This window comes from Onychomys torridus, chromosome 6 (genome assembly GCF_903995425.1).
Source record: "Onychomys torridus chromosome 6, mOncTor1.1, whole genome shotgun sequence".
NCBI classification, from domain to species: domain Eukaryota; kingdom Metazoa; phylum Chordata; class Mammalia; order Rodentia; family Cricetidae; genus Onychomys; species Onychomys torridus.
In genome coordinates this window covers 134,576,486-134,597,768 of record NC_050448.1, presented here as the reverse complement: position 1 = coordinate 134,597,768, position 21,283 = coordinate 134,576,486, and the positions used below count along the sequence as shown (strand labels likewise).

The 21,283-nt window shown below is 38.9% G+C and overlaps 1 pseudogene; it reads right to left on the bottom strand.

Moving 5' to 3' along the window:
* Positions 1-798: 798 nt before the first annotated feature.
* LOC118586280 overlaps positions 799-21,283 on the bottom strand; it is a 59,379-nt pseudogene continuing 38,894 nt past the window's right edge.

Here is a 21,283-nt window from a genome sequence, read left to right as displayed (position 1 = left end):
AAGGATAGAACATGCAATAAAAATTGAAAATAAATCCATGAAATTAAAGTTTATAAATTTCACCACTATAGCAATTGGTATGACTCCCAGAAATGATAACACAAAGAGGAAAGAGAGAGAAAATAATAGGCACAATTTAACTATAAAGAGAATAAGTGCTGGAGACTGCTAAGAAGCTGGGATTGGCCCTTATAATTTCTAACGTGGGCTTTCCAACACACTCAACACTTAAACAACTCCAAGGAGCCTGTTACCTATACACAATTTTTGGCATTGGGTTAGCTTTACCTTCACATTAATTCACAACTTGGTAGAGAAGAGCTTTTGCATTAGGCTGACATTAATTTAAGAGAAATTTCTTTAAATTATCTTAGCCATCTGCCTATGAAAATTGTATTTTGTTTTAAAGGTTAAAGTTTCCTGTGAAATTTCCTAGTAGCAAATTCAGTGACACCCAATTTGATCATGGCACTTGCCCAAATTAGTGGTTAACTCCCATCCCATTCCATTCTTTAATTCCCTTTTTGAAAATCTATGTTAAAATGTAGCCATAGAAAAAAAGTGACATCTTCAAAACATACACCAGATCTTTTAGATGATCTATGATCTCCAATACACACAAGGCTGATTGAAGGTCTGACTTCCAAACAGTTACATACACATTTGGCTTCTCCAAATAGTTAAATACAAAAGTTACTAATAATAACTCTGAGTAGAACTACTTTTTCCCCCTTGAGATGAGTACACTCTGTTGAAGCTAAATGCATCTTAGATAAGAAACATAAATAAATTCAACTTTTAGAAAACACCTTTAGGAACTTCATTTTCCTTCCACATTTCCCTTTGTTTATGTTTGCAGAGCAAATCAGACCACTCTGTGGTTGCTCCAACCTACTCATTGGCTTGCTTTGTGGGAACTGTTGACCAGTCCTTGGTGGCTGACTGGGCACTCCAGTATTCAGTAGGGAACTGTTGGATGGGCACAGAGGGCCCCTGTACATCCTCAGACCAGTCTGTCACCTCTAGGTAAACAGCAGTATATGCAAAAGCTGGGACTGACCATTCACCCTGGAATTCTCTTTAGTCACAGCCTACTCCGCAGCAGCTTGCTCCTCCTTCTCAGTCTCCAGGTATTTGTATAAGTCGACATCAGGGAGAACTTCCTGAGCCAGCATCCACCACAACAGATCCACCAAGTGAGTTTCTTTGTTGTTGGGAAGACAATGTCCACATAGTACCAAGGAAAGTCTATTTTACACAGAACAACAGTGGGCAGGTTGACATAAAACACTTACATGAGGGGCTGGTAGTCAGCCCTGGGATCAGTTATGATGTGGAACAATCCTTTTCTACACTATGAATATGTATTAATCTTATTGGTTAATAAAAAGCTGACAGGCTGGTAGCTGAGCAGGAAGTTAGGTGAGAAAGCCAAACTGAGAATGCTGGGAAAGAGAAGGGCAGAGTCAGGAGTCACCAGCCAGATGAAGAGGAAGCAAAATGAGAAAGCCATACTGAGAAAAGGTACCAAGCCACATGGTTAAACATAGATAAGAATTATAGGTTAACTTAAGTTTAAGAGGTAGTTAGTAATAAGCCAGAGCTACTGGCATTTGTAATTAATAGAAGCCTTTATGTGGTAATTTGAGAAGCAGCTGCTGGATATTTGAAAGTTACTGGAGGGACAGAAACTTCCACCTAAACAGTCACCAGTAGAAGCTGTGGCTCCCTGAAGGCTGCTTGGATCTGATTAGTTAGTGAAGGTCCCAGGCATGAGGTGGCCAGCACTTGGATTTTGCTGCAGTGGCAGCAGCAAACTTCAGTAAGATTCACTGACCAGTGTTTCTAGAGGAGATGACTCTGATATCAGCAGGATTCTCAATGGCATCAAAAATAATGCCATATGGACAGACTAATTTTAAATAAAGCTTAAATTATGAAGTTCAAAATGTTGATTTTATAAATGTGATAATTATCATTTTCTGGTAAATGGATTGAGTCCTCTACAAATGGAAGCATATTCTATGAAATTTTTTATCATATTTTGACTTATTCTTGCTTATTAATGCATTCTTCTGTCTGGACATATGTGATGACTAATTTGGTTGTTAACTTGACACATCTGGGAAGATGCTTGTTATCAATAAACCCTTGTGTATTTTGCATCAGATATCAGCTCTGTGGTGGTCTTGTGGGGGCGGGGGTCTCATGACACGGGCACAACAGTGGCAATCAGCAACTTCCCCACAGCTAATCCAAACTATTTTTGTGTCTGTTGGGTTTTCTTAAGTACAGAGTGAGTAAATAGACTTTCTTACTGAATTTAGAATATGTAACATTTTTATTTTCCTTTAAACATTTATGTCATTTTTCAAACCTTTGGTTTTGGAAGGAAGGTGTACTATGTTCTCATTCTAAAAATTCCTAATTTGTTGAAATTATCTCTTCTTAGTGTTCTTCATTGTGTATTTGAAATAACTGCTGATTGTTCATATATATGACAAACTATATAATATTACGTGAGGTTTTAATTTTTTACTCAGGAGATATATGACATGGCAATATTGTTACAACTTTATGAAAATTCTCAGAGATTGTTATAAGTTGTTTTTATAGACTTCGAAAGAAGCAAGGGGCATAAACATTGTATAATAAATATTTGATGTAATATTTTTCATTTGTCATCAGCACTGAATACAGAAGCTCACACATACATACACACTCAGAAAGTTACAACTGTCAACTACCGCTTCTTAAGAGTAATGGAAAGTTAGATAGAAAGACTTTGAAGACTTTAAATTTTTTTCTGTACTCTACATTACAAAATTTAATACATCTATTTTAAATATAATTAGCAAACCCAAGATGTGAGAACATGGTCAAAATGATGCACAATGAACAAAGCCTTGAGTCACTGTGAGAGAAGTTCCAGGAAAAAAGGCATAGGGCCTTTTCCCTCAAGTGCATTTTGTTCCCTGAATTATTCTTGGACTTGATTTCATGCCTCCTATGTTATATTTACATTCAATTTATAGGACATGTTTATTCTTGTTGGATGTCAGATCATACCTATAGAGCTCAATCTGTTGGGGTACCCTGAATCTAGATATGACTTACCCCTTGCTTTTGTGCTTTCTCAGATGTAAACTATAGTACATGCCAGGCATCCTGTTTAAATTGGTATGTCCAAAGAAAGTTCTGAGAAAGAGCTGCTCTGTCACTACTTAAAATGTGCTTACTGGTATTTATTTGTATGTTTTTCTAAACTCAATAGACCTTCCATGGATCATTGCTTTCTTTGTTATGAAAGATATAACACTGTATAAGATACACTGAATTTGAAGAAAGGTTGTCTACAGAATTAGACTGTAGTCCTCCCCAGTCTTTCAAGTCCTCAAATCCCAGGTCTCAAAGACAGGTCTTCATATGTCAGCAAAAAGTAGACACCAAGATTCTTTGAATTCCTCCTGTCTCCAAAAGAAGTCCTGTTCCCACTCTTAATAGTACAAAGATATTTCTAGAGTATAGAGCATACAGTGACTAATGCTATAATAGATGACATCCATCCTTATTATCTACTCTGGGACTTTTATTTTCTTACTATACTGAACAAAGAATCTATAGTGATCAAATATGTTTTTTATTGATTTTACCTGTGGTTTTCCTGGTTTCAATTTACTAGCACTGTCTTTAAAAGAGTAGATAATACTGCTATATTTACAATCACAAAGGGAAAATATTGTTTGTCATCACTAAATAGGGTTTTAATTACAGGACTTTCAAAAATATTGTTTAACCCCATGAAGAGAATCTCTTCTATTTTTAATTAGCTAAACATTCTTTTCTATCATTAGTGAGTATAAGATTGTGTAAACTGCTTTTCTCTACATCAGTTGATTATGAAAACTGATTGATTTTTAAGCATTCAACCAGCTTTGCATTCCTGGGATGAATAATAAATCATTGGTTGTGATATATTAGTTTTCACATTTTGTTAGATTTCTTCTAATAAACTTTTGGGAAATCTTTGGTCTTTGCTGTTTAATCTTTCTCTGATTGATGCCTAGGTGATAAGGACATCATAATTGAGTTGGAAAGCATCTGCCCCTTTTATATTTTCTGGAAGAGATGTTAGTTATTCTCAGAAGTTTTAAAAGTCAACTACAAAACCATCTGATCCTGGAGATTTATATATCAAAAGCTATCAAACATTAAAAAGAGCTTTAAAATTCCATTTTTTCTTTCTTTCACAGCCCTGGAATATTCAGGCTATTTGTTCAAACTTGGTTGAGTGTTGGTGGTTTATGGTTCATAAGTATTTGGGTTCATCCTTCTATATTATCATACCATGGACTTGAAATGGTTCATAACATTATATCTTTCTTAATCTTATAATGGTCATATGTTGGTGATAGTTCCAGTTTAGTTATTAATATTGGTGATTTATGTATTTTGACTAGTTTTTCTTTCAATTTTTTTATATTTATTATATAAATGATGTTCTAAAATGATCAAATATGTTTTTTGTTGATTTTCCCTGTGGTTTTCCTGGTTTCAATTTACTGATTTCTCTTCTTTTTAAAAAATTCATATTTTCATTTAAATATTTCCTGTAATGTGCATATGTGTGAGGACACAAGTGCACCAACCCATCCATGGATGTCATAGGCCAATTCACAGATGTCAGTTCTCTTCTTTCAGCATATCTGTCCTAGGAGTCAAACTTAGACTGTTACTCATGGAAAACAAGCACCTTTACTTGCTGAGCCACCTCACCAGCCTACTTACAGTTCTTTTCTTTAATTCTTCTTTATTCTGTTGTTTTGAATTTGTCTTGCTTTTATAGTCTCATTATTCAAGTAAAGAACTTATATATTTTTAATTAATTAATTATTATTTATTTTACAGCATGAACAGCAGTTTCCCCTCCCTTCTTTCCTCCAGTCCCTCCCTACCACTTCCCTTTCCACCCATCCCCATCCACTCCTCTTCCATTTCTGTTCAGAAAAGGACAGATCTCCCATGAGTATTGACAAAACATGGCATATCAAGTTACAGTAAGACTAAGTAATCATCTTATATTAAGGCTGGGCAAGGAAACTCAGTATGAGGAATGGGGTCCTGAAAGCCAGTAGAAGAGTCAGAGACAGTCCTGCTCCCATCGTTAGGAGTCCCACAAAAAAGACTAAGTTACACAACTGTCACATATATACAGAGGGCCTAGGTCAATCTCATGCAGGCTCCCTGGTTGTTGGTTCAGTCTCTGTGACCTCCTGTGAGCCCAGGTTTTTTGATTCTGTGGGTTTTCTTGTGATGGCCTTGACCCCTCTGGCTCCTACAGTCCTTCCTCCCTCTCTTCAGCAGAATTCCCCAAGCTCAGCCTCATGTGTGACTGAGGGTCTCTGCATCTGTTTTCACCAGTTGCTGGATGAAGACTCTCTGATGATTATTGGGCTAGGCACTGAATCTATGAGTATAGTGGAATATCATTAGGCATCATGACATTGAGATTTTTTTCTCCTCCAGTCATATTTGTTCTATCCTACATCTCTAGGCCATCCAGCTCCTGGGACCTGGTGCTCCAAGCAGTATCAGTGGTGGCCTCACTCTCCTGGTATCGGTCTCAGGCTGGGCCAGTCATTGGTTGGCCACTCCCACAATCTTTGCTACATCTTCACCCTAGCAAATTGCATAGGTAGGACAGATTGTAGGTCAAAAGTTATGTGGATGGGTTGGTGCCCCCATCCCTCCACTGGAAGTCTTGCCTGATCACAAGAGATGACTAGTTCAGGCTACATATCTGCAATTGTTGGAAGTCTTAGCTGAGGTCATCTTTAATGGATTCCCGGGAATTTCCCTTGCACCAGATTTCTGCATGACCCCAAAATGTTCCGATTTTCCAGTCAGCTCCTTCAGCACTCTCCCCTGCAACATACCACTACCTGTTCCCTCATGTTCCCATCCCCATCTGCCCCAAATCTACCCAGGAGATTGATTATATTTTTTTCTTCCCAGGGAGATCATGAGTCCTTCCCCTTGACCCCTCCTTGTTACCTAGTCTCTCTGTACATACCATGTTTGTCTTTTTGGATCTGAGTTACCTTACTTGGGATTATATTTTCTGGCTGCATCTATTTGTCTTCAACTTTCCTAATGTCATTTTTTGTTGTTGTTGTTTTCTTTTTCAAGACAGAGTTTCTCTGTGTAGTTTTGACGCCTGTCCTGGATCTTGCTCTGTAGACCAGGCTGGCCTCAAACTCAGAGATCTGCCTGGCTCTGCCTCCCAAGTGCTGGGATTAAAGGTGTGCACCACCACCGCCCAGCCAATGTCACTCTTTTTAACAGCTGAGTAATACTCCACTGTGCAAATGTATCACATTTATGTTATTCATTATTCAGTTGAGGGCCATCTAGGCTGTTTTCAGGTTCTGGCTATTATGAATAAAGCTGCTATGAACATAGTTGAGCAAATGTTCTTATGGTTTGATTGTGTATAATTTGGAATGTGCCCAAGAGTGGTATAGCTGGGTCTTGTGGTAGATCAATTTACAATTTTCTGAGAAACCATCATATTGATTTCCAAAGTGGCTATATAAGTTTGCACTCCCACCAGCAATGGGGAGGTGGTTTCCTTGCTCTCCCTCCTGTCCATCATGAGTTGTCACTAGTGTTTCTGATTTAGCCATTCTGACAGGTGTAAGGTGGAATCTCAAAGTTGTTTTGATTTGCATTTCTCTGATGGCTAAGGTTGTTGTATATTTCTTTACATGTTTCTTAGTCATTTTAGATTCTTCTGGTGAGATCTGTTTAGATCTTCTGAGCTTCTCTGTTTAGATCTGTATGTGGTGATATTTTATTTGTATGTTAATAAATTAATTTTCCTTGGATAAGTGGACATAGCCAGTCATAAACAAAAGTCAGGCAGTGGTAGCACAAGCCCTTAATCTGATCACATGGAAGGCAGAGTCTCTGTGTTCAAGGACACAGCCAAGCATGGTGACACACAACTTTAATCCCATTACCAATCATAGAGACCTGGAGGTCTTACAGACAGGCATTGACAAGGAAGTGAGGTAACTGGGCTAATAGCCAATGAGAAGGCAGAACAGGAAGGCAATAAAGGTGCAGGTTAGACAGGAAGAATCTCGCTCTCTTGTGAAGCTATGTTGGGGAGGTGAACTAAGGTTAGCTGGTGGCTCTCACAATTTCTCTTATCTCTACAGCTTTTACCCCTGTATTTGGCTCTATGTTTCTTATTTAATAAGACTGTCTACATCTCTATCCCATTTTTTAATGGATTATTTGGTATTTTTTTGGTGTCTAGTTTCTTTAGTTCTTCATATATTTTGGAAATAAGCCCTCTGTCAGATCTGGGGATGATGAAGATCTTTTCACATTCTGTTGGTACCATTTTGTCATATTGATTGTGCCCTTTGCATTACAGAAGCCTTTCTATATACAAACAATAAACAGGCTGAGAAAGAAATCAGGAAAACAACATCTATTACAATATCTACAAGTAATATAAAATATCTTGGTCTAACTCTAACCAAGCAAGTGAAAGGCCTGTATGACAAGAACTTCAAATCTTTGAAGAAAGGAATTGGAGAAGATATCAGAGGATGAAAAGATCTCCCATGTTCATAAATTGGTAAGATTAACATAGTAAAACTGGCCATCTTACCAAAAGAAATTTACAGATTCAATACAATTCCCATTAAAATCCCAACATAATTCTTTACAGACTTTGAAAGAACAATACTCAACTTCATATGGGAAAACAAAAACCACAAGATAGCTAAAATAATACTGTACAATAAAAGAACTGTTGGATGCCTGGTAGTGGTGGTACACACCTTTAATCCCAGCATTTGGGAGGCAGAGGCAGGCAGATCTCTGTGAGTTCAAGGCCAGCCTGGTCTCCAAAGTGAGTTCCAGGAAAGGCACAAAGCTACACAGAGAAACACTGTCTGAGAAAAAAAAATGTTGGAGGTATCACCATCCCAGATTCCAAGCTCTACTACAGGGATATAGCAGTAAAACCCACATGGTGCTGGCATAAAACCAGACAGGTGGATCATTGGAATTGAACTGAAGTCTCAGACATAAATTCACACACGTATAGACACCTGATTTTTGACAAAGAAGCCAAAATTATACAATGGAGAAAAGAAAGCATCTTCAATAAACAGTGCTAGTATAACTGAATGTCAAACTGTAGAAAAATGCAGGTAGATCCATATCTATCACCCTGCACGAAACTCAAGTCCAAGTAGAAATAGACCTCAACATAAATCCAGTTGCACTGAACCAGATAGAAAAGTGGGAAATAGCCTTCAATGCCTTGGCACCAAAAACACCTTCCTGAATAGAACACCAATAGCATGGACACTAAGATGAGCAATTAATAAATGGAACCACATGAAAAAGAACTTATCTTTTTATTTGATACTGTGTGACCATGTGAGTAAGGGATGATTCAGCTTCCCTATTGGCTCTATAGTGGATTCCAAGCCTGCATAGCATTGTACTTGATAATTCTCACCAGCCTCAGGGAAGGGGGCAGTGGACAGCCTCTTGGTTGTTCCATTTTAGCCCTGCTTTTAGCTTCATGGTGTCTCATTATGTCTTATTGTTGGGCAGTGGGAAAGGACACTGATACCCAGGAAATCAGTCACTTAGGAAACTGAGTTCTCTCTGGTTCTGCTTCTCACTGTCCTGTAGAACCCATTTTCAAGGCAATGTTACTTTTTTCCCAGTGGGCATGGAACCCTATTCAAACCAAAGAGGGTATGGGAGATGGATGAAATTGGTGACAGACTCAAGTAGGGCAAGTATAAGACAGAAAGTTTCCCTGTTGACCATACACATTGAGGGAGCTGATTTTCAAGCCTTCCTGTCTGTGTCCACCGGTGGCCCTATGTGTGAAGTGTCACAGCATGTTGTCTGTAATGTCTGAGAAGTAACTATAGAAATTACAATAATTCAACACTGAGTCACCCCTAAATCCTGGAGGGGTCCTAGGTTTTCCACTTTCTACCTTTATAAATTCATAGTCCCTGTTTATTGTGCTAGGCCCAAGTTTTATCCGTGTAGTTGTGAGGGCCTGAGAGAAATGAGGCTTACTCAACCTTAGGGGAACCAGTGGTCTCACTTCTCTTCTAAGTGTCTTTACTTCTAGATTTTGCCTTGCTTAGTCAAAACTGCTTCTCTCACAACATTAACTCCATGAAGAGATTCTACTCATCCTAAGGAGCTCATGAGCAAGTAAGTATCTTGGCAAAGGAATATATAGGATGTACAATTCTCTGTGTACCCACAATGCCCTGTGAATATCTTATTTATTTCCAATCAATTTATTTATGATATTATATTGATATTATTTCCTATGCTATGGTATGAGATATTTTTTTTCTTATATTTTTGAGAGAGGTCTAGCAATGTAGCAACTCAAGCTGGCCTGGAACTCACAATCTTCCTATCTCACCTTTCTGAGTACTGGGATTATGGGTGTTCACCACAGTACATGGCAAGAGAGACTCAGGATAAAGATTTGAGCCCTATTTATTTTCATACTTCTAATAACCGGCACAAAGAATGTGTCTGATGTTTCCTGAATATTCCTTGCAATTGATAGAGCTTCACAGTATTAGGAAAATTCTTCCTATTTCCTACCTCAGTAGACATTCTAACTATTGCATCTGTCATGTTAGATCAAAAACATTCCTAATGCTTTGACCCTTTAATACAATTCCTCATGTTGTGGTGACCCTTAACAATAAAATTATTTTGTTTCTACTTCATGACTATAATGTTGCTACTATTATGAATTGTAATTCACAGAACTGAGATGCAGGATGTCTAATATGCTACTCCTGTGAAACGGCTGTTTGACGACTTCCCAGGTGTTGTGATCAACAGGTTGAGAACTGCTGTATTAAAAAGAATCCTGGGAATCAGATGTTTCACTCTAATTTTATAGGCAAGAGAACTGAGAATTTTAATTTCATGTTGCCACAAATCCTTGAACATGCTCTGATTTCTCAATCAGAAAAAGATAAGGCCTTGTGTTTATATGTGCTTTGTAAAGTGGGAGGGTAATATATATATATACTTTTAAATTTTTCCATTAAGAAGAAAGTGTGAGAATCACACCAGTTGGAAAACTCATTTTATTAGATTCCTTCCTTGACATGCTGACAAACCTCTACATGAAAAGTGAACAGCGGCATGAAGAAGTGTGATTACTCTTGTTTTCCAGTCCCAAACCATGGGTTTAAAGTTGAAAATATCTCTGTGATATAAATACAGAGATGAAGTAGTGATTAACACAAGGTTGCTTTATCTGTGACTGTGCCACTAAACAAATCAAAATGTGTACTTTATTTACATCTGTATCTGAAATTGCCCATTTGAGTCTTGGTAAGGGGATAGACAGACAAGAGTAGCTGAACAATTAGTGTTCTGAAATATTAAAATCAAAGTAAAATTTGCTTGTTTTTATGAAAAACATGCTGAAGTGGAGCTGTTGATTTGAGACAGAACCTGCAAAATCTTGGCTCATCTAAATTACAAACTTGTGTGACCTCATTTGGGATGTCTGGCACAGAGAGTTGGGGATGAATGCTGCTTGATTGGGGTGACAGCAGAGGAGTACACTAAGATTTCCAAAACCCCAATTCTGGACAAGATTTTTACTAAAATAAATATAACCCATTATATAATACACAAACTTTTACTCAGCCAGTATTCCAGCAATAGTCAACTAAATTCTATTTATACTGAGTCAGAAAATCTTACACCAAAGCTAACAAATTTTAAGTGAAGTTAAGTTCAGGCAAATTCAAAGTATTTGTTTTAACACTTTTCTATTTCTTCAAAATACTATATTTTATTCTAGGCTAAATAAAAAATAGTAATAATTATATCTCTAAATGGTGCTTGAGAAGAGCTACTGAGAAGCATACAGCTGGTCCTTATGTCACAGTTATAAGTGATTATGTCTTTAATAAGATTTCTTAAGTTTTAGTGCCTCCATGTAGTTTAATGTTGCTTAAATTACCTTTATGGCCTCATAGCTCTAATGCCAGTGTGAACCTAACTAATTATTTTCCTTTTAAAAGTGTGTCCATTTGTCATCAAAGCTGGTTCTGAGCCCCATTTCAAACTTCTCCCTCTTTTGTTTATGTGTAACTTTCAAGTATCCATTTGTTTGGTGCTTAGAGGAATTTTTACATCTTTCTCCACTAGCTCATCTTTACATGGTTCTGTTTTTCACTACTTGTCACTCAGGGCACTGCAACCCTTTCTTGTTACCCACTGCACCTCTCAAAATCAACTTTTGTAACAAAATAACATCTGTGCACAATTTTTAATGTAACCCTAAGAACATGTAGTGCTAAGATCCTCTGGAAATTGTATTCAACTTGCTTTAAAATGGTAGACATGGAACATTCTTGTTAATGTGTATGCCTTAAGCTAAATGAATTTCCTGTGAAATTAACTATGTGGCTAATATTTAATTTTTTTATTTAGTCATTGTTTCTTTTACATCATGCCTCCAGATCCCACCCATTCCCTTCCCCTGAATAAAACAAAATAAAAATTTAAAAAAAAAAAAAAGAAAGAAAGAAAGGGAAATTTTCATCATGGGAGCTGCAGTGTGACACAGTGAGTCACTCAGTAAACGTCTAGCCGTACAATTTTACTTGCATTCATTTATTGAAAAGGATTATTGGTCTGGTTCAAGGCCAATGGTCTCTACTATACCATCAATGCTGGACCCTCAATGGGACTCTTTCTGGTCATCCCTTTGCTGCCCTGTGTCCTGGAGATCCTGCAGCCCTGGGTCCATAGGACACATTGCCACACACACACTTGTGCTCCAACAGGTCACAGATGGGGTGGATATTGGGGTGGGCCAACATATAACCCTGGTTCTGGGCCTAGATAGTCAAAAGACTGGTCAGCTCACTAGCTCTGCCCAGTCCTTACCATCAAGGTGAGTTCTCTAGTATTACTCTGGCTAGTTCACCCCTTGTAGTAATAAACAAGGGACAGACCCAGTTTTCCAGCTCCACCCCACCCCCAGTTTTCTATGTCCTTAGGGTCAGTTCTCCCATATCTACACCTTCAGGGGAAGCTCTACTGTGTTGCCTGGGTGAGGTGTAGTGGCCATTCTCCCAAGTGCTGCATCTGATAAGGGGCAAGGACGGCTTTCCTGCTCTTATGACTTCAGAGCCAGTGCTTGAAGCTGCCTCAGGCACTGATGATGAGGGGCATCACTCCCTTAAACCATGCTGCCCTAAGTGGCTAATCTTTATGACTCAATTTGAGACACACACCACCACCACCACCACCACCACCACCACCACCACCACCACCACCACCACCATTGCAATCATGACTGTGCTGCAGATTGCCCCTAAAGGAAAGGACTTGATGAACAACACACAACACAAACTGTTCCATGAGCCTAATACAGACTGTGTAGCCAGAAGTTTTCCACAGCTGCTTGGTCCCAAGTAAAAACACAGAGGCTTATATTAATTACAAATTGTTTGGAATATGGCTCAGGCTTATCATTAACTAGCTCTTACAACTTAATTCAACCCATTTCTAGTAATCTATGTTTTGCCACGTGGCTTTGTGGTGTTACCTGTGTTCCATTACATTTTGCTCCCCCAGCAGCACTCAGCATCTCTTCTGACTCCCCCTTCTGTCTCCTGTATCTTTGCTTGGATTTCCCACCTGGCTCTATTCTGCCTTTCCATAGGCCACAGCAGCTTCTTTATAAACCAATGGTAGCAATACATATTCACAGTGTAGAGTAAGACCATCCCACAGCTGTAACACAGATTCCTACATGGTCTTATTAATAAAAATAAAACAAAAAACAAAAACCCAGAGCCAGATATTGGGGAGAAAGCTGAAAGATCAGAGGAATAGAAGCCAGCCACAAGTTCTTACCACTAGTAAATCCTCAGCTCAAGATAGCTACTTCCTGTATATTCATGCCTTGTATACCTTTCTGTTCCCTGCCATCTCACTTCCTCTTTCTGCTCAGCTATATAACTTCTTCTTTCCACTTAGTTCTATCACTTTCTGTCTGTCTGTACAGACCTCCAGACCTCTATGGTTAACTAGTGCTGGGATTAAAGGCATGTGCCACCATGCCTGGCTCTGTTCCCAGTGTGGCCTTTAACTCACAGAGATCCAGATGAATCTCTGCCTCCTAAATGCTAGGATTAAAGGCGTGTGCTACCACTACCTGACCTCTGTGTCTAATCTAGTGGCTGGCTCTGTCTCTGATCCCCAGATAAGTTTATTAAGGTACACAATATATTGGGGTACACAATACATCACCACACACAGATGACTTGTTGAGCTTTTTTGTTGTTTTTTAACTTCGTGTGTGTGTGTGTGTGTGTGTGTGTGTGTGTGTGTGTGTGTGTGTGTGTGTCTGAGTGTTCCTGCCTGTCTATATATGTACCATGTGGGTACAGTGCCCACAAAGACCGGTAGAGAGAACTGAATCCCCTGAAACAAGAATATAGGCACTTGTGAGAATCCCAACATTGGTTTCAGGAATCCAACCCAGGTTCTTTGCAAGAGTAGCAAGTGATGTTAACTGCTGAACCATCTCTCCAGACCCCAAATGATGCTAGCTTCTAAGCTGGATATTTCATATTCTTTCTGATATCTTAACATATTTTTTTTCTGAAACTCACTATCTGCACTGCTTCTTTTTTATTTTTTTTTTCATTTATTTTACACACTGACCACAATTTCCTTTCCCTCTTCTCCTCTCATTTATTTCTCGCATATCCCTCCCAACTTCCCTCCTCCCAATCTACTCCTCCTCCTGCTCCCTTCAGAAAGGGGCAGGCCTCCTAAGAGAGTCAACAAAGCATGGTATGGTACATCAAGTTGCGGCAGAACCAAGCTCCTCCTCCTGCATCAAGGGTTGGGTGAGGCAATTCAGCATGAGGAATGTGTTCCCAAAAGCCTGCTCAAGTGCCAGGGATAAGTCCTTATCCAACTGCTAAGAGCTCCACAAACAGACTAAGCTACACAACTGTCACACACATGCAGAAGGCCTAGGTCAGTCTCATGCAGGCTCCCTAGTTGTAGGTCCAGAGTACATGAGCTCTCAGGAACTCAGGTCAACTGTCTCTGTGGGTTCCACTATCATGACCTTGACTCCCCTGGCTTGTAGTCCCTCTCCTCAATAGGATTCCAGGAGCTCAGCCCAGACCCAGTGCTTGACTGTGGACTTCTGTATCTGCCTCCATCAGTTACTGGATGAAAGCTCTCTGATGACGATTAGTATAGTCACCAATCTGATTACTGGAGAAGGCCAGTTCAGTTTAGGCACCCTCTCTGCTATTGCTAAGAGTCTTAGCTGGGGTCATTCTTATGGATTCCTGGGAGTTTTCTTGGCACCACTTTATTCCCTAGCCCCAAAATGCCCCCATCAAGATATCTCTTTCATTATTCTCCCTGTCTGTTCCACCTCCAACCTACCCAACCCGATCCTTCATGTTCCCATCCTCCCATATCATGTCACAGTGACATCATAAAATTTGTAGGCGAATGGATGGAACTAGAATAAAAACATCCTGCACTGCTTCTTAAAGATATCTTATCTCTCATGGATATAGTAAATGTAATAATATTATATAGTAATATAGAAAACATGTTGTAGCATGAATCTTAAAGAGTCTTATTAATAAAATCAAACCCAAGTTATTGGGGTGAATGCTGGAAGATCAGAAAAGCAGAACAAGCCACAGCTACCTCACCTCACCAGTTCCTGGGCTGGTCTTGTTTCCCCAGACTGGATGCTTCTGAGACCTCATCCACATGAATCTCAGCTGAACTGTGCTGCTCCAAAGCCTGAATGCTTAACCAGCCAAATGCTGCTAGTTTCTGGTCCTCACACCTTATATATTTTTATGTTTTCTACCATCACTCCCTGGGATTAAAGGCGTGTCTCTCCATGCTGGCTTTATCCTTGAACACACAGAGATCCGCCTAGCTCTGCCTCCCAGGTGCTGGCATTAAAGGCATGCACCACAACCGCCCAGCTTCTGCTATGGCTTGCTCTGACCCATTTTCTAGCCACCATTTTTGGCTTTGCATCTAGTTGCTCTTTGCTCTCTGACCCCAGATAAATTTATTAGGGCGCACAATATTTCTAGGGGAATACAATACTACCACAACATGTGAGCTCTGTGGTCTGAGAGAAGGCAATCTAAATTTTGCAGAACCAGTGCAATGCACAATCACTGTGCCAACATGTAGCTTCTGTTCTGAACCATCTTGAATCCTTCTTCTTCTTTCCCCCTCAACTACAAGGTACAAAATGGAAGCAGTTGGACTTGCAGAACAAAAGAATGTTAATAAAATTTGAGCTACTCTAGAAATGTTACCTAGAAGGCATTAGAAGCAAAAATGTGAGAGAAATTATTGTCTTTCTGTTTCAACCAACCTGTATGTAAAATAACTACCTTGCTCCTATCTAGAAATGGGCTAGTAACAATCATTCAGAATACAAAAGGATTGACTTAGATGTTGTAATAAGAACACACATATACACAGAGAACTATTGGATTCTAAGTTCTATTCTGCATGTTTTCAAGTTATGCAAGGTTCTGAAGTGGAGGTTCATCTTGCCATCTACACAGTTGGGTTATAATAACTATAGTTTCTCAGTAGTTGGTAATAGCAACACTAATAGCTAATATTTATTTATAGTTTAGTGCATGTCAGAGTGACCAAGTAGTTACACATATTCCTTCATTTTATCATTTGATGACAGTGCTTGGGAGGTTCTGTAAGGATCAAAGAGGGGAAATGTAGACTTACTAAATGAGACTAAGGTTACTGGAGCAAAACACTGCAAGTAGATAATTCAAATGTGAGACTATGGAATTTTGGAATGTGAGTTTCAACCTTAACATGACTGTACTGGACTAAATGACAACAAACACATGAAAGAAACAGTCATATCACATACTAAGGGCATATTAGCTTTTTGCTCTCACCTATGTTTGTGTAATGTTAGAAAATCAACAATGACATCTTTTTAATAATTGTTTTTGTTTTGCAGACTAATACATCAAATCTATTAAAACTTTACTGTATTAAAATGTAGGTCATAAATACAGAAAATAATCAAAGAAGATGTTGTGGAGACCAGTAACCTTAAAGGTGGCTCTGATGGCCATTAGAGGTGAATACAAAGGAATTGGAATAGGTCTGTGAACTAAAGAGCTGTTTTAAAAGAAATAAATTGTGTAATTTTTCATTGACTATAGTGAGCCTCTCTTATGATGTTCTTCACTTTCCAATAGAAATCAGGTGCTTTATTTCCCTAATGAAAAAGACTGTGAGTCGTAATGACATATTTTATGTCCACGAGCCTGATTCCTGGGAACTCTTTAACTGTGGGAGCCCAGCTCTTCATTACCATTCTGATTTACATATGTCCAGCATGGTGCAGCTGCTGCTTTTTAACATTGGCCCATTATCAAGTGTGTGGAAGAATTAGAAGCAAATGTTTTCCTGCTTCACTGGATACACATTGCACAACCAGGGGTATCTGTAAATGAAAAAGATGCTTAGTATGTAAATTGGAGACCACAAAACTAGTTTCTAGCTGAGATGATGTGTTACTATGAGGCTATTCATAAAAGTAGATGAGTAGAATTTAATTTATGGTTATTTTATTAACTTGTTACTCGTAAGTAGTTTTACCTGGGTTGGATCCTGCACACACTTAGTCAAATAAAAAGTTGGTTTCCACCTAGCTTCAGTCATAATAGGAGACTCATTGTCTCAAATCTGGAATAATAGCACTAGTAAGACTGAGTCATGAAAACCATGAATTAGAAGATATCCTGGCTATATAAAGAGTTCCAGGCCAGCCTGGGCTTCATGGTGAAATCTTATTTTTAAAAACATAACTAAATAAATAATAAATAATAAACATTCTCCACATACATAAAGCATGCATGGTGCTGTCCTATTGCCACAGGAAGAGGCTTCATGAATCATTACACCAAACACCTGCACAAGTGTGTCTGGACTTGTATTTGTGTTCTATCCACCACATGCTGAAAATATGTCAATCCAAAGCATTTAGCATGTATCTGCCCTCTGACCATCACAGCCTAGCAGCACCATGTGCTCTGCCTCATAATCACACTGACCAAGCTATTCTTGCCAAGATTACCAGAGTTTCCTAATACAGTGGCCAGTAGAGTATTTGTCAGTCATTTTTAATGACATGGATTGGGCTGGGAAAGGCACATATCTTCAGTTTATATATGGGTGGCTAAATGGCTTTGATATAACTCATATATTGTCAATAATTGTATAACCTTCAATGTAGCTGAAAGTTTTCTTGTGTCCCACCTGGTCTGTAGCCACTCAGACCCAAGTAAACACACAGAAGCTTATATTAATTAAAACTACTCAGCCATTAACTCAGGCCTACCACTGACTAGCTCTTACATTTAAACTCAGCCCATTTCTGTTAAACTATATGTTGCCACATGTTCCATGGCTTTACCTGTATGCCATTACATGCTGCTCCCTGGATGGTAGGCTGGCATCTCCTGACTCAGCCTTCCTCTTCTTAGAATTCTCCTTGTCTGCTTATGCTGCCTTTACTTCCTGCCTGGCTCCTGGCCAATTAGCTTTTTATTTATCAATAAATCAGAGCAACACATTCACAGAATACAGAACATCCCACAGGACTTGCCCCTAACTATATGTCCCCTTGCCATTACTATGTAATTTTCTCTTTAATTCCTTTCACTCTTGGTTTCATAGGCATCTAATTATTATGTGCCTTCCATGGTTTTTCTGCTCCCTCAGCAGCTCATGGATTTGTTCCTGGATTTGGCATTTGCCAGAACAATATGATATGTTCTGACTTATAATGTATGTATATTTCAGAATGTGTAATTTAAAAAAAAGAAATGCATTGGAAAAATTCCATTTGTCCTGAATTCCTGGAGATTGAAGAGCAGTAAATCAGATTGGGTCAAATCATTGAAATAAAGGCACTCATGTTCTTAGAGTATGTGGTTGAACTCTAATTTGCTGTACATAGCAAATTTCTGCTCCTGACTTTGTCTTCCTGTCCACCCTACATCCATAGCAACTCACATATCTCTGATCTGCAAAAACTCAGATCAGTCCTCCACCATTAGTGTTTGCTTCTGCACCTCACCTTAGTCACCTGTTCCTCTGAATGCACATTGGAATCTAGAGTCATCAAAAATGGAGCCACTCTATGATCTGGATTGCAAACACCCCAATGTCTAACCATGTAGCTCTATAATCTTAAGAGAATGTACTTCATCACAGCTTCATGAAACCACGGTTTTCTTGCCACCACAGGCTCAGAGCAAACAGGTTAACCCATCTCCAAAATGGTGAACCAAAATAAACATTTCCCTTTATCAATAGACTTGAGGTAACAGAAAACTAACACAGTTAAAAGTGGTAGAGTCCATGTTTTAGACTCAATAAAATTGAGAAATTAAAGAAACTATACTAGAGGAACAGAAAATAGGAGGGGTTTTTTAGAAGATGATAAAGATGGTCCAGCATCTAGACCACAGTGACTTAAGATGAAGCTCCCAGCTTGAGAAGTCAAGCTCCAGAGGCCTCCACTAGGCTGGCTTTGCATGCTTCCCACAGCTTCTCTCCACCTTTCTGGTTTCTCTGTCATCTTAAGATCTCCCTTGTAGCTTCAATTTCATTCTCACCAGTCCCAACATTGCCATATTAGGGGCTGCTTTCAGGGATTATGATCCCACAGCATACTTCCTGGCCTCCCTGGCCACCCAGTGTTCCTTTGAAATCTAGGTGGAAACTTCCAGAACCAGGGAACTTTTGGATTTTGAGTTTTTAAAAACCAGGATGAAATGATTTAACACTGATCTGCAGTCAGCACACACTGATTGGGTGGACCATGGGGTTGTTGGCACACCCTGATGTGGAATGTGGAGTAATAGACCAGAATATATTGGATTTAAATCCTGCTAGCACAAAGCCCAAACAAGCATGGCCAGAACAAAAGAGTAAAAAAATAATAATAATAATTATGAGGGGAAGGTGGCATTGTTTCCCTTTCTGAGCAAAGGCAACATGGAGATTTTCATATAGGAAAGCACTGAGGAGAGGACATTCTAGATCATACTCAGTTGAGCACATTCTGAGCATACATTTCAGGTCATAGATTAAGAAAGATGGCACATGCTTTTGTGAAGGATATGCCTAGTTTCAGACTGTGAAGCATATGGTCTGATGGTTAAAATGGCCAACATAGATGCCTTTGGTTATGCTAAACTTTTCTAGTTAGTTTGAAAAAAAATAAAGAAAAGGAAATTTTGTATGTGTGTTAATATATGAGTTTGGCCCTAAAGGTGTCTGAATTGCTTAACAGCTAACATTTAAAAAAGTTACTCATCTCAAGGTGTTGAGAGATCAAAATGGTAAAGGCCTGGCCCCCATAATCCTCTATAAGGAGTAACATTTCTGAAATATTTCCGCCACTTCCTGGTTGTGCCCAAATGGAGGACTAAGCTCTTAATACAGAGGTGTATGATGGGTATGTGGGGGAAGCAGAATGTTATGGTTTCAAACTAGAATAACCTTTGAAAATATGAATTATAACTGTACCAAATACCCATAGCTCATTTACCCCTTTCTCTTTCTGGCTTATTACCCATTGTAATCCAGCTATAGAGGAAACCAATTATTTTCCTTAAGTTCTTGCACCCTAGGAAATGAATACTTAGCACTTATTTGACTTTAAATTCATAATTACAAACTCCAAGTGGGGCCCTGATTCTCACATCAGTTCTGTGTTCTCCTATGAAATGTACTTCTCACTCTCGGCACTCATCACTTCACACCTTGCCCTGTCTACACCACCTGCTTTTGTTTTCCCTTGCTATGGTAGACAACACATCTTTCTTTTTTCTTTGATTTTAGGCTCTGTGGCACTTAACTAAAGACTGAGCCTTCTAGTCATCTTTTCCTGCTTCAGATAGGCAGCAGAGTATTCTGCCAGCAATCTTCCTTCCAGCACCATCATTTCCTCTTTTCTATTCTGTAACTTCCTGTGAACATAAAAGCCATAGGATTTTTCCCATTTTGTTAAATTCTTCCCACATATTATATATGACTCCCAGTTTCCCACAAATTTCTTGCTTTTCTACAGCAAACTTTTTAGAAAGGATCCTCTGCTGTCTCCATTTCTTCATACAACAGTTGTTCTCAAATGGCACAGATTTTTTTATAAGGATCTTTTCAGACTTTGAATCATCTTTCTATGTAGTTGACCATTCTTTTTGAAAAACCACTTTGTTTCTATACTACTGTGCTCTAATCTTTTTCTTCCAGAGCTTTTAGCTTCTTTTTCTGTGTTTACTATATTCTGAATGGAAGTCAGCCATTGGTTCTGGACTTTATATAGTTACTAGATGAGCTTATATTGCATCATTTCAGGTTCTATTATGGGTAGTTATGAATTATGTAACTAAAGTGGATTATTCCTCCCATTATATACATCAAGGTATCAGAAACGGAGGTCTGTGCTATAAAAGCAGATATGAGAGTGAGTGACTCTCAAAATAGTTTATGTCATGTCAGTCTCCTGTCCAGTTCACTCTCATTCTCCTGGCTCCCTATTCAGGTCCATCATCAAAACTTCTGCCCTGGTGGAAGAAACTGTAGGAGACAGCTCCAACTGTTGAAAGGTTCTTGGGTGGAGGAATGAGGAATAAGAAACTATTAGATAGAAATATAAACAGAGACACAGGATAGCTTCAGGAGGTACCTGGGTCAATACCAAGTTTAATCATGATGGGCCTTTTATACAGCAAGGGGAGGGCCTAAAGACTTCCCCCTATCAAGGTCAAGGTAAAAAGTACTAACAAGTGTAGACACTTCAAAACACCTGGTGCCCAGGCCTTTGGCCATATTATCCTTTTATGCAGCCCTACTGGGAAAAGCAAGCTCAGACTTTCTGACCTTGAGTAAGGCCTTACTAGGGTGCCACTGTGGACCCCCACAAGAAGCATCCCTACCTCCAACCTTGTTAAAATTATCTCCCAATTTGTCATCATAGAGTCATTTTCATTTTTACAGCTTACTTACTAAACTTTTGCCTGGTCATAATTAATAATGTGCTTTGAGTCATGAGCAATTTGGAAAGAACCATAATCCTTCTAAAGAAATTTTCACTCTTCTCTGAGTC